The 14,569-nt window shown below is 47.2% G+C and overlaps 2 long non-coding RNA genes across 2 annotated transcripts in view; one reads left to right on the forward strand and one right to left on the reverse strand.

The window, feature by feature from the left end:
* LOC306980328 overlaps nucleotides 1-12,795 on the forward strand; it is a 252,639-nt gene extending 239,844 nt beyond the window's left edge. Inside the window, exon 2 of the long non-coding RNA XR_013794010.1 lies at nucleotides 12,736-12,795. This is a non-coding gene — a long non-coding RNA (uncharacterized lncRNA). The remainder of the gene's footprint in view (nucleotides 1-12,735) is intronic.
* The window catches only part of LOC306980322, a 172,641-nt gene that overhangs the window by 108,881 nt on the left and 49,191 nt on the right, over nucleotides 1-14,569 (reverse strand). The gene's annotated exons all lie outside the window — the stretch shown is intronic.

Here is a 14,569-nt window from a genome sequence, read left to right on the forward strand (position 1 = left end):
TTTGGATTTAAATGGATTCCAAAAGGAATGAAATATTTGGGAATCAAATTAAGTCGGGAGGTTGAAGAAATGCCCACATTAAATTTTGAACCAATTTTACAAAAAATTAAAATTAACCTAGATAAATGGCAAAAACTTAGACTAACATTATTGGGTAAGGTGAACGTTATCAAAATGGTTGTCTCACCACAATTTAACTATGCTCTTATGATGCTGCCGGTTACAGTGCCAATGACCATATTTAATCAATATGACACAATAGTCAAACATTTTCTTTGGGAAGGGAAGAGGCCTAGAATCAAGATGGTTAAATTATGCTCACCTACAGACAAAGGGGGGTTGGGTCTGCCTGATCCAAGGTTGTACTATTTTTCATTTGAGATAGCAAAACTTGCCATACACTGGAATGGACTTGATCATTTAGATTGGGCTTCAATTGAAAAATCCTTGTCCTCTCCTTTCACGCCTATAGAATATCTCTCCCAGAGTCCAGGTAACACCACCAACCCTATTATGTTACATTCAAAGGAAGTTTGGATGAAAATGCATAAACTTCTTAAATTGTCACATTATAAACAGTCATATTCTTGTCTATGGCAAAATCCTACTATATGTATTGGGAAGACACCCGTTTATTGGAAGAGTTGGCATGTTAAAAACATAAGTGCATTAGAAAATCTATATGATAGTGGAGTGTTTATGTCCTATAATGACTTGGTAAACAAATATAATCTACAGGGGAAGGGACATTTCTGGAAATACCTTCAGATAAGGAACTGTGTCATGTCACTACCCCAACAAATCGAGGACAACCATATTCTGGACTACATGGCTCTGCCACACCGACATCACCGAGCCTCAGTGTTCTACAAAAGGACCAACTCCGCACTCAGCAGTGACTGTAAAAATCTAAAGGTCTCATGGGAAAAGGATATTGGATGTATGTTTGAAGATGAGGAATGGACTAGAATTGTTTCTAAGAGTGGGAAATTTATAAGAGAATGTAAAGGCAAATTTACACAATACAAAGTTATACATAGATATTATTGGACTCCTGTACGATTGAATAGAATGGGTCTCATGAACAACTCTCTATGCTGGAAGTGTCAAAAAGATACTGGCACTTTGATGCACTGTTTATGGGAATGCCCAATTATTAGTCGTTTCTGGCTGGTGATAGTTCATGCTTTGAGTGGTTGGTTGGGAAGAAATGTGCCATCATGTCCAAGATTATGTTTACTCGGTGATAAAGAACAAATGGCAAATATGCCTAATGATAAATACTCTGTTATTATGGTTGGGGTATCAGTGGCTGCTAGAGTTATTCTTAAACATTGGAAAACCCCCAAAGCCCCACACTTTAAAGAATGGGTAAATATGATGATTAGGATGGCTTCATATGAACGCATGCTTTATAAAATTAATAACAAGGACAACACTACAATGTGTGTTTGGGAAAACTTTTGGTCTCATTTTAATGTAATGACCAGTCAACAGGAAGAAACCTAATTGTATTTATTTTGTAAGTGGGTATTTTGCAAGGATTTCCACACCCTACATCCTTTACTATTATTATTATTTAAACGTTTGTGTTTCACTATTTGATCCTGTGTATGCAGAAACCCCCAATGGCCAATATGTATGACTGATTATTTTGTCATGTACCAAGTAAACATTAATAAAAACTTGAATTATAAAAAAAAAAAAAAAGAAACATCTCAGAACAAGTGAAATAATCTAGGACAAACGCCCAAGAACTTCTTAACTAGTCAAAACAACTAAAATTTGGATTATTATGCTCAAATTGAGATGTTTATACTGATCTAGTTAAATACTTTTTGCAGTGTGTCCCTGTAAATGAAGGAAAGCGACACATTACCCGTGATGTTTGTGATGCGTCTGCTTTAAAAAGAGCCTCACCTCACTTCAAATGCATACGCTTTTCTGCTCCTATACAAAGAGCAAGGTCCCTTTCACAGAATGCATTGGCCTCCTGTAACTCCCGCTCTGCGCCCGCGAGGCAGCACTCCCATAATGCATTTGGCTGGCCCTTTCACCGCGCGCGCACCCCCCCCCCCCCCCCCCCCCCCCCAGCTGACGTCTCTATTCCGACTTTTCGCCCCGTTCACAGCGCGAGCCCGACACGTCCTGTCGCTATAGTTTGCATCTCCCTTAAGTGAGCTGATTCTCCCGCCCAAGTGCCTCTACATGAGCAATTTCACCCTTTAGAGGAATTTCTACGCTCCTTCAGTTGGATGGGATACCGCGCTCCGTAACATTGGGATTTGCAAAATAGACACGGGCGTGGACTTGTTACAGAAAGAGGTCTGTTTCAGCATTAAAGACACTGCAGGGGGAGAGGGGGGGATATTAACATTCAGGGAAATCAATCTGAAACTTCTGATGGAGTTTTCTGACATAAATGTGAGGGGAAATGCACAGGAAATTCAAATAATGATATCATCGGCAGAGAAAACAGAACAAAGGATGTGCTGTGATGTGTTGGTTATGAAGATTTGGCTTGAGGGGATTTTGCATCTTGTTATTAGTGAAAAAAGCTGTAGAAATTCACATTCCACTAAATCTAAATCTATAAGTCTAACATGGGAGAAGTGTATTACCATCGATACAGCAGTGTTCATTTTGACAACATATTTTATTTTAGTTTTAGTCTTAGTCTTTTGACTAAAATGTAATTTAATTTTAGTCAAGATTTAGTCAAAAAAACACTTTTCAATTTTAGTCTAGTTTTAGTCGACTAAAATTGCATGTCAATTTAGTCGACTAAAATTAAGACTAATTTAGTCGACTTATATTTATAATATTCATTATAATCATATTTAATCAAGGTCCTCGACTTCATGGGGCTTCTCCACATGAACAAAGCTCAGACGAGTTCATATGACAGGGAATTTACATGATCTGAGGCTCTTTCAGACGGTCAATAGAAGTTTGGATGATTTTAGTCTCTCCTTTTCATTTTTATTTAGTCTTATTTTAGTCGACTAAAATATCTGGACATTTTAGTCATAGTTTTAGTCTCATGTGAAACTTTTAATTTAGTTTTAGTCCAATTTTAGTCGGCAAAAATAACACTAGACTAACTATTTTAGTCGACGAAATTAACGCTGCGATACAGGCCTGGAGACAATTCAACAGTCAACGTACGACCATTGAATATCCAAGTCTGATTCTGCTTCCACAAGAAGAGATCTCAGTGCACGGTAGCACAGTGGTCCCGGGTTCGATTCCCACCTGGGCGGGGCCCTGTCTGTAAACAGTGGTCCCTCGCTATAACGCGGTTCACGTTTCGTGGATTTATCACCGGCCCCAAATCTCTACTCCCTTCTGTGCTGAACTTTACCCTCCTCATCGACGGACACAGTGTCACCTCCTCCCCCTCTGTACGCAACCTCGGCATCATATTGGACTCCACCCTCTCATGCAAAACACATATTAACGACATCACTAAAACATCCTTCTTCCATATCTGCAAGATTGCCCGCCTCCGCCCCTCCCTGACCCAGTCTACATCTGAAATCCTCATCCACGCTTTCATCACTTCCCGACTCGACTACTGCAATCCCACCACTCATCTCCAAAAAAACTGCAATACATCCAGAACTCTGCTGCCCCGCCTCCTCACCCACACCCGGTCCAGAGAACACATCACCCCCCCCCATCCTCCAGCAGCTCCACTGGCTCCCCGTTCCATATCGCATTCAGCACAAGCTCCTCCTCCTCACCTACAAGTGCCTCCATAACCTGGCCCCGCCCGACCTCACCGAGCTCCTGCAACGACGCCAACCCCCCCGCCGCCAACCGCCTCACTCCCATCACCCGGACTAACCGCCGGACCTTGGGGGACCGAGCCTTCGCCATCGCCGTCCCCCACCCTCTGGAACTCACTCCCACAGCCCATTAGAAGCACAGACTCACTACCAACCTTCAAATAAGTCCTCAACTGTTCAAACTAGCTTTTCCTTAAACCCCTTTTTTGTTTTGCTTTATCCCCCAGAGTCACCGCAGCGGGTCCGACTCCACGTTTACTTTCTCTGAACTTTTCCACAGAAATAAACACTGTGTTTCCCCTACCACTAAAAACATGTACAATAGGCCAGAGTGAATGATGTGTGTGAGTGATGGAGTGACGGTGGTCAGATGTGTGCAGTCTCCCCCGGGGGAAAATGAACACCGAGTGTGGAGTCAAACTGTCTCATGCAAAGAGCTTTGTGACCATGTCTGTGAAAGGCGCTAGATCTTCTTCTTCTACTGTTGTAGCCACAGCTGCCCTGGGATAGACTGATGGAAACAAGGCTGTCAGTCTGTGCCACCAAAAACCACTCACTCACTCTTTCCATTCATTCTGGTCTATTGTAGGGCGATTATTTGGTAATCGATTATTCTACCGATTATTTTCTTGGTTAATTGGCTTGGCCGTTATGAGACTCTTGGCGCTAATTCTGCTTCTGATTGGACGAGACACTGACAGATATTCATGAAATGTTCAATGTAAAAAACACTACAGACCCTAACTTTAAAAAATAAACAATTTTCATGTCATTTTTGCTCTATTTGAGTCTGTGTTTACTAGAAAGCGATTAATCGATTACTAAAATAGTTGTCGACTATTTCAATAATCGATTTGTTGTTTCAGCCCTAGTCTATTGTACATGTTTTTAGTGGTTGGAAACCGAACAGACACCTCAGGCCGGAGATCCAACTAACCACTGTGCCACCGTGCCTTCTACATAGGAAATGACCATTGAGGACAGAACAAGGCCCTGTGTGGGAGGATCCAAACACCATGAGGGCGCGTCCTTTACACGGTGCTTCATCAGGGGCCTGTCCTAATGCTTTTGTGAACAGTCAGCACAGGAGGTGGCGGAAAGTGGCAAACCTTTGAGTGATTCCAGGCAGTACTGCTGCTTCCTATACACTCATAATGTGCTGTGCGCCGGGCATCAAGTGTCCCGAGGGGCACCGCTCTGAGGACACTGTGATTGAGTGGAATTGTGCAGTATGCCGCTGCTTTATTAACACAGCTGACATATTTCATGAGAAAGATGATGAAGAAGAGTTATAGAAATGTGGCCAATGCTCGTAAATTCACAAGCAGAGTTAGGTTCAGATGTCCTGAAAAAACATTTGCATCATGTAATCAGTGTTAATTTTGACAACACATTTTAATTTAGTTTTAGTCTTAGTCTTTTGACTAAAATGTAATGTAATTTTAGTCGAGATTTAGTCGACTAAAATTGCATGTCAATTTAGTCGACTAAATTTAAGACTAATTTAGTCGACTTTGCATTTATAATATTAATTATAATGATATTTAATTCAGGTCCTCTGCTTCATGGAGCTGCTCCTCATGAACAAAGCTCAAACCTGTTCATTTGGCAGTGAATTTACATGATCTGAGGCTCTTTCAGACGGTCAATAGAAGTTTAGATGATTTTAGTCTCTCCTTTTCATTTTTGTTTAGTCTTATTTTAGTCGACTAAAATATCTGGACATTTTAGTCACAGTTTTAGTCTCATGAAAAACTTTTAATTTAGTTTTAGTCCAATTTTAGTCGTCAAAAATAACACTTTGACTAAAATTAAGACTAAATATTTTAGTTGACTAAATTAACACTGCGATACAGGCCTGGAGACAATTCAACAGACAACGTTCGACACACAACACTGCATGTAATGTTCTCTGGTGAAGTGAAAAAGGAAAGAGAGGAAGGCACGCAGTTCAACAAGGCTGAGTTTGGAAGCCAGACCAAGATATTCAGGGAAATATCGAGCCAAACAAACATTTTAGTTTTCAACTGCCGTGTCTCACCTTAAAAGGTTGACATTTAAAAATGACTAGAGTCTGTCTAATACTTCCTACGACGTGAAATCAAAACCCAAGATGGCTGCGCCGCCTGAGGATGAAAGTGCAGGCGAGATGGTGGTGCCACAAACACCTAATGGTCCACTACAGGAATAGAAAGGACCAGGAGCCGCCAGAACACGAACATTAGGCAGAGCTGAAGGCAGATAAAAGCTTCTGATGAAGGTCTGATGGCCCGTGTTTGTGTGAGTGTGTGAGTGTGTGTGTGAGTGTGCACGTGTGAGGATGGCGCCTGGGAAGTCCATTAGGGAACAAAACCATGAATCATGCATCAGAAGAGAGAAAGGGGGGGTTTTATAAAAGCAACAAAAGAGCAGGCGAGGAGTAGCGCGTGTGTGAAGATACTGGAGGAGCAGCGTGACTGAGGAGGGGATGGATCAGCGAAGATGCACCAGAGCCAGAGGGCAGAGAGGGGGGGGGGGGGACACTGCAGCAAAGGGCCACACGGAGCTACATGTTACCCCAATACCGGCACTTTCACGATACTTGGTTTTCGTTACCAGGATTGAAATATTTGACGTCTGGAAACAGAAAACAAAACAATAACGTGTGGAAGATTTGCAGATTCACGGGTTCATTTGTCGGTTTCATCTCCAATAAGATCATATAAACCGTTATTGATCTCACAATGTCAGGAAATGGGGAAAAAGCGTGGGAAATAAGGGAAGTGGGGACTAGTAATAAAAAAAATTACAAATGTGGGGAAAAGGAGAAAAAATTGGGGAAAAATGAAGGAAAAAAATGTGACCCATCATGAGAAGGGGGGACACAATTTGGTGTTTGGGCATTTTGAGCGGGACATAGCTGTGAAAGGTGCCGTTTCCAAAGTTTCCAACAATGTGTAACACATGGAAATCTGATCATATTTGGAGAAGATGTGGGAAGTTGAATTTAGGAAGTGGAAATATGTCAAAGAGAGGAATCGGCCTCTAAACTTTTGGGCTGTTCTCACCTGATAATAGGGCTCATTTACATCTCATTGAGAAAAGCCACACCGCTGTAAAGCCCCGCCCCCTGTCAGGTCATGTGTGTGTGTGTTCAGAGTTCACTCACTCAAACGCACAGAAACTGATCAAAGCAGCGTCTCTGTCTTTGCTCTCAAGGCTCTTCATGAGGAAGCGGCGCCGCATAATCCGTGATGAATAAATCCACTTCCGAACATGTTGGTTGTAACGTCCACAGTTCAGCTCCTCTGATACAATCTTTGTCCACCCAGTATGTAAATACACACTGACAAAGTCACGCCCCGACTGCACGCTCCCAAAACCCCCCAAACCATAACTGCGAGCTTAAAAACCATGAGGGCACGTCCTTTACACGGTACTTCTTCAGGGGCCCGTCCTAATGCTTCTGTGAACAGTCAGCACAGGAGAAAGTGAAACCTTTGAGTGATTCCTATACACTCATAATGTGCTGAGCGTCGGGCATCAAGTGTCCCGAGGGGCACCGCTCTGAGGACACTGTGATTGAGTGGACTTGTACAGTATGCCGCTGCTTTATTAACACAGCTGACATATTGTTCAGCTCGTCTGATACAATCTTTGTCCATCCAACACGACCCAGTGTTTACCCAGTATGTAAATACACACAGACAAAGCCACGCCCCGACTGCGCGCTCCCAAAACCCCCCAAACCATAACTGCTAGCTTAAACATGTGGAGGCTTCTTCAACTGAAAAAAAACTTCTTTTGCGCTTTTCTCGAAACTTGGGCTGCCGATTTGTGTCCCTGGTTCTAGTGACTGGGCACAAATTGTAAAAACAAGTGGTGCAAATATTGGGAAAAAGAATAAATAAATAAAAATAGGGGGAAAATGTAATCAAAATGGGGGGAAATACGGGGAGAAGTCACTTCCTTTATCCAGTCTTCAACAGCTTCAAAACTTGGATCTAAAGATACAGCCTTTTTTTTTCTGGTACCTGCTTTCATTACTGGTACTTTTTTTTTTACGATAGCAGACTGGTATTGTTTAACAGTACCCAGCCCTAGTTGGTATCGATAAAAATGTATCAATTCCCATCCCTGATCACTATATTGTGTCTTCTACAGTGACATTGTAACAAGATCATCTTTGCGACCCATTGTGTATCGTGAAAACCCTGTTTAACTGCCTGGTAATCAGCACAGCATTGATTCTATTAGGCCTGTTTGTGTGGCCATAAACCACCGCACGAGCCTCGCATTACCCATTCTCCTCACTCGCCAACCGGCGAGCGCACCAGCTCCCAGCGGCCCTTAAACACCCGCAGTGTGTTAGAGACGCGTTCCCCGGCGCTGCCTCGCTCCCATAAAACATGCTAACGATATGCAGTCCAACTGAAATGAGGTGGAAAATCATTGTTTGGGCGGTTAAACTTTACATCTGGTCAGAGCAAACGCCGTTAATCATGGCCGAGGCTCCCGCGGCACAGTAACGACAAAGGGAACGCTGGGCTAATTGACGGATGCTAAGGGGGAAATGTTAACGGGGGCTCGTGTTTAAATATTAAAACTTGATAGTACATTTCGGTTATGGGATTGCGGTGATTATACAGTAGCAAGCGTCTTTTTTTTTACAGAAGAATAAAAGTTCAGGGTTGATTTCTGCTAAAACAGCACAGTTACAAAACCATTTACTGACCAGCCCTTTTCTCACAATCTACCCCCTGCCAGGATTTCTGCTCGTTTTCAACAATCTTCGTTGTTCCCACCGAAAATGTTAGACCATAACTACATGAACGGAAACAAAGATCTAACCGCGAGATTCCACATTCTCCGTGTTCGCCCCGTGCCACCAGGAACAGGCCACCGTTCTTACATACTGAGATATGTTCTTACTAGGGCTGGGCAATTAATGACATTTTAATCCAGTTGTAATTTTAATAAAGGTCGATCTCGATAATCGCAAGGTGCGTTTTAATCAAGGAGAATTGGCCAGTCCTGTCGCATTCTGGAAAAAAAATATGGAGGGCGCAATGTTGCAGCGCCTGTCAGGTCAATCCCAGGGAAAGACTCAGCCCAAACAAACAGGAAGCACAGGACGGCACATGCGGCACCAAGAGGACCTGGTGATTTTACGTGCACGGGGATGTAGAGTTTACCTTAAAAAAACTATCGATCGCTATTTGGACCATGTGGACTATTTGAGGCTGCAGCCGTGGACTAGCTGGAATTCTAACAGTGAATTGTAAGTTGATCCGAGGAGCTATGTTGTCCGGGGCTTTATGCCCCTGGTAGGGTCTCCCATGGCAAACAGGTCCGAGGTGACGGGTCAGACGAAGAGCAGTTCAGAAGACCCCAATGGACGTACGACATTCAAGGACCGTGACGTCGCCCGGCATGGCGCAGCCGGGGCCCCACCCTGGAGCCAGACCTGGGGTTGGGGCCCGAACGCGAGCGTCTGGTGGCCGGGTCTCTGCCCACGGGGCCCGGCCGGGCCCAGCCCGAAGGGACGACGTGGGCCCGCCCTCCTGTGGACCCACCACCCGCAGAGGGATCCGTAGGGGTCGGGTGCGGAGAGGACTGGGTGGCAGTCAGAGGCAGGTGCCTCGACGACCTGGTCCGCATGCACAGCTTCTGGCGTTCGGGACATGGAACGTCACCTCGCTGGGGGGGAAGGAGCCTGAGCTTGTGCGGGAGGTTGAGAGATACCGACTAGATATAGTCGGGCTCACCTCCACGCACAGCTTGGGTTCCGGATCCCAACTCCTGGAGAGAGGCTGGACTCTCCATTTTTCTGGAGTTGCCCGCGGGGAGAGGCGGCGGGCTGGGGTGGGTTTGCTCATATCCCCCCAGCTCAGCCGCCACGTGTTGGAGTTCACCCCGGTGGACGAGAGGGTCGCGTCCCTACGCCTTCGGGTCGGGGACAGGTCTCTCACCGTTGTTTCGGCCTACGGGCCCAACATCGGTGCAGAGTACCCGGCCTTCTTAGAGTCCCTGGGAGGGGTACTAGATAGTGCTCCGACTGGGGACTCCATTGTTCTGCTGGGGGACTTCAACGCCCATGTGGGTAACGACAGTGAGACCTGGGAGGGGGTGATTGGGAAGAACGGCCTCCCCGATCTGAACCCGAGTGGTGTTCTGTTATTGGACTTCTGTGCTAGTCACAGTTTGTCCATAACGAACACCATGTTCGAGCACAAGGGTGTCCATAAGTGCACGTGGCACCAGGACACCCTAGGCAGGAGGTCGATGATCGACTTTGTAGTTGTGTCGTCTGACCTCCGGCCGCGTGTCTCGGACACTCGGGTGAAGAGAGGGGCTGAGCTGTCAACTGATCACCACCTGGTGGTGAGCTGGATCCGCTGGCAGGGGAGGAAGCCGGTCAGACCTGGCAGGCCCAAGCGTGTTGTGAGGGTCTGCTGGGAACGTCTGGTGGATCCCTCTGTCAGTGGGGTCTTCAACTCCCACCTCCGGAAGAGCTTCTCCCAGATTCCGGGGGAGGCGGGGGACATGGAGTCAGAGTGGACTCTGTTCTCCTCCTCCATTGTCGATGCGGCTGCTCGTAGTTGTGGCCGTAAGGTCTCTGGTGCCTGTCGCGGCGGCAATCCCCGAACCCGGTGGAGGCGCCCGGAAGTAAGGGATGCCGTCAAGCTGAAGAAGGAGTCCTACCTGGCCTTGTTGGCTTGTGGGACTCCTGAGGCAGCTGAGAGGTACCGGCAGGCCAAGCGTGCTGCGGCTCGTGCGGTCGCGGAGGCTAAAACTCGGGTCTGGGAGGAGTTCGGGGAGGCCATGGAGGAAGACTATCGGTCGGCCTCGAAGAGATTCTGGCAAACCATCCGGCGCCTCAGGAGGGGGAAGCGGTGCTTCACCAACACTGTTTACAGTGCGGGTGGGGAGCTGCTGACCTCGACTGGGGATGTCGTCGGGCGGTGGAAGGAGTACTTCGAGGACCTCCTCAATCCCGTCGTCACGTCTTCCAATGAGGAAGCAGAGGCTGGGGACTCGGAGGTGGGCTCGCCCATCACCGGGGCTGAAGTCACCAAGGTGGTGAGAAAGCTCCTTGGTGGCAAGGCTCCGGGGGTGGATGAGATTCGCCCTGAGTACCTTAAGTCTCTGGATGTTGTAGGACTGTCTTGGCTGACACGTCTCTGCAACATCGCGTGGCGGTCGGGGACAGTGCCCCTGGATTGGCAGACCGGGGTGGTGGTCCCTCTCTTTAAAAAGGGGGATCGGAGGGTGTGTTCCAATTACAGAGGAATCACCCTCCTTAGCCTCCCCGGTAAGGTCTATTCCGGGGTGCTGGAGAGGAGGATCCGGCCGATGGTTGAACCTCGGATCCAGGAGGAACAATGCGGTTTTCGTCCTGGTCGTGGCACACTGGACCAACTCTATACCCTTCATCGGGTACTCGAGGGTTCGTGGGAGTTCGCCCAACCAGTCCACATGTGTTTTGTGGATCTGGAGAAAGCGTTCGACCGCGTCCCTCGTGGTGCCCTGTGGGGGGTGCTCCGGGAGTATGGGGTCCGGGGCCCTCTGCTAAGGGCTGTCCGTTCCCTGTATGACCGCAGCAGGAGCTTGGTTCGCATTGCCGGCAGTAAGTCAGACCTGTTCCCGGTGCGTGTTGGTCTCCGCCAGGGCTGCCCTTTGTCACCGGTTCTGTTCATTACTTTTATGGACAGAATTTCTAGGCGCAGCCAGGGGCCGGAGGGTGTCCGGTTTGGGAGCCTCAGAGTCTCATCTCTGCTGTTTGCGGACGATGTTGTTCTGATGGCTTCAACGAACCAGGACCTTCAGCACGCACTGGGGCGGTTTGCAGCCGAGTGTGTAGCGGCCGGGATGAGGATCAGCACCTCCAAATCCGAGGCCATGGTTCTCCACCGGAAAAAGGTGGTTTCCCCTCTTCAGGTCGGTGGGGAGTCCTTGCCTCAAGTGGAGGAGTTCAAGTATCTCGGGGTCTTGTTCACGAGTGAGGGACGGATGGAGCGTGAGATCGATAGACGGATCGGTGCGGCGTCAGCAGTGATGCGGTCGCTGTATCGGTCTGTCGTGGTGAAGAGGGAGCTGAGTCGGAGGGCAAAGCTCTCGATTTACCGATCGATCTACGTTCCCACCCTCACCTATGGTCATGAGATTTGGGTCATGACCGAAAGGACAAGATCGCGAATACAAGCGGCCGAAATGAGTTTCCTTCGCAGGGTGGCTGGGCGCACCCTCCGAGATCGGGTGAGGAGCTCAGTTACCCGGGAGGAGCTTGGAGTAGAGTCGCTGCTCCTTCACGTCGAAAGGAGCCAGCTGAGGTGGCTCGGGCATCTGTTTCGGATGCCTCCTGGTCGCCTCCCGCGGGAGGTGTTCCAGGCATGTCCTAGTGGGACAAGGCCTCGTGGAAGGCCCAGGACACGGTGGTGGGACTATGTCTCCGAGCTGGCCTGGTGTCGCCTCGGGGTCCCCCCAGAACAGCTGGAGGAGGTGTGTGTGGATCGGGAAGTTTGGGCATCTCTGCTGAGACTGCTGCCCCCGCGACCCGGCCCCGGATAAAGCGGAAGAAAATGGATGGATGGATGGAATTGTAAGTTTGATTGTCTTTTTTTTTACTAATAAATGCACAGTTTACTGCTAGCTCTGCTGTCTGCTTCTGACATTCTTCAAACATTCCACTTTTTTGCATCTCTTTGCAGATGTTTGTAGCGAGGGGATGTTGTACTGTGAGGCTGGAAGTGTGGAGTTTGTTTTTGTTGCTGAATTAGCTGCAGTTTTCAGTCAGGAAATTTTTATTCTTTTTTATTGACCTTTATTTAACCAGGATAGTCCCACTGAGATTAAGAATCTCTTTTTCAGGGGAGTCCTGGCCCGAGAGGGGAATCTATTGTACATGTTTTTAGTGGTAGGGGAAACCGGAACACCCGGAGGAAACCTACGCAGCCCTGTCCAGGTGGGAATCGAACCCGGGACCTTCTAGCTGTGAGGCGTGAGCGCTAACCGCTGCGCCACCGTGCGTTATTGTTTATTTCTTTTAAACAAAAAAATCAATATGAGGAAAATAATCGCCCAGTCCTAGTTCTTACCGTAGCTTAGACGAGGTGATGCGTACCTGTTTGGTCTTTACGCGTTCGCTAAATGTTGTTAGCATTTAGCCTCTCCCAGCATAGGTATATATGCTAGGAGAGGCTCCAAACTGGGGTGAAGTTAGAAGCTACCATGCTGTTCCAGTTACATGAGCCTTTACACGATCCTAGTCTAGTTACACAAAATTAAACATGTGGATTTTCTAAGTGGATAAAAAGGGGAACTATACCGTAACACCTTAGGAGTATTTCGACGTGCGCGCAGTAATATCGTCGAAGTACTCCAGGTGCTTGGTAGCTTCTAACATCACCACAGTTTGGAGCTATACCTATGCTAGGAGAGGCTAAATGCTAACAACATTTGCGTGACTGAGCGCACGCACAAAGACCAGACAGCTACGTATGAACTCGTCTAAGCTCAGGTAAGAACATATCTCAGTAAGGAAAATCGGTGGCCTGTTCCGAACTACTCCTGGTATTATTACGCCTTACAAAATACTTCCCCTTTTTTATCCGCTTCGAAAATCCACATTGTTTAATTTAGTGTAATTATACTTTATAGTGCAACACTTCATGTAAGCATATTTAAATAGGAAAAACGTGGAAGAGCTTGGTCGCTTCTATCTTCACCTGTTTTGGAGCTATAGAGGGGAGGAGGAGAGGCTAAATGCTAACGCCGACTGTGCTGTGTTTACGTGACTGAGGACACGCGTGAAGACAAGACAGGTACACATGAACTTGTCTAAGCTATTGTAAGAATATATCTCAGTATGTAAAACCGGTGGCTATTCTTTTAAGCTTCTGTTGCTCTCAATCATGTAACTTGTCACATGTAACTCCTCTCTCCCTGGTTGACAGTGAAAGAGAAGTGGACTAGCTTCAAGGCGATCTCCTCTGTAACTGGAGTTCACAGCTCGCCCGCCCCTAAATAGTTGATTATTATTTTATCAGGAGTTGTATTTCTGAAACTGGTTGCTTTTGTGCGGCGGAGAGGTGCAGGACTGAAGAGGAGGCAGTGGGCGTTCATGTCGCTGCCGTTCGGAGGCATCCAGGAGCAGAGTGGAGCTGAGCGAGCAGGCGGAAGGAGTGGAATCTGCGGGGGAGTCTCTGCTTTCAGCGTAAAAATGTATTTTATTCATCAGTTAAGGTAGTTTTTATTATTAAGAGGAGAAAATCACACTTTAGCAAAATAGCCACACGCGCTAACATTACTGATTTGCTTTTTTTTTCCTCCCCTGCCTCTCATTCCCAGGGGTTAGCGCTAGTGCTAGCCTCATGCTACAGACTCTGTAATGGAATGATGCCTTGCTATCACTCCGTGTCGCTCACTAAAAGCTGCTCCTTATCGTCTCATCTGCGCACACCAACATTTGTACATATTGACCAAATGTCTTATTGCCCTCTTTCCCCCATTACGTATCCTCCCCTTATCAGCCGAGTACGTGCCTCGCGCTGCACCGGATCCTCCAGATAAACATGCTATTGCCAGTCGGACGTTATCTCGGCCCTGGACGCGCGTTCAAAATGTAGCATGTTCAGACGGGGGGACACGGAAGAGAATAGTCAGCGGGAAAAGAGATAGACCGTAGACCGGTGCTAAGGCCTATAGTCATGTCAACCACGAGGAAAAACATCTTACACAGTAAATGGAATTAAAGGAGCGGAAAATGTAGTTTGCGCCACATGGCAAGGCTTTTTTGT

Source organism: Gobius niger, assembly GCF_951799975.1.
Source record: "Gobius niger genome assembly, chromosome: 21".
In the NCBI taxonomy this organism is placed as follows: domain Eukaryota; kingdom Metazoa; phylum Chordata; class Actinopteri; order Gobiiformes; family Gobiidae; genus Gobius; species Gobius niger.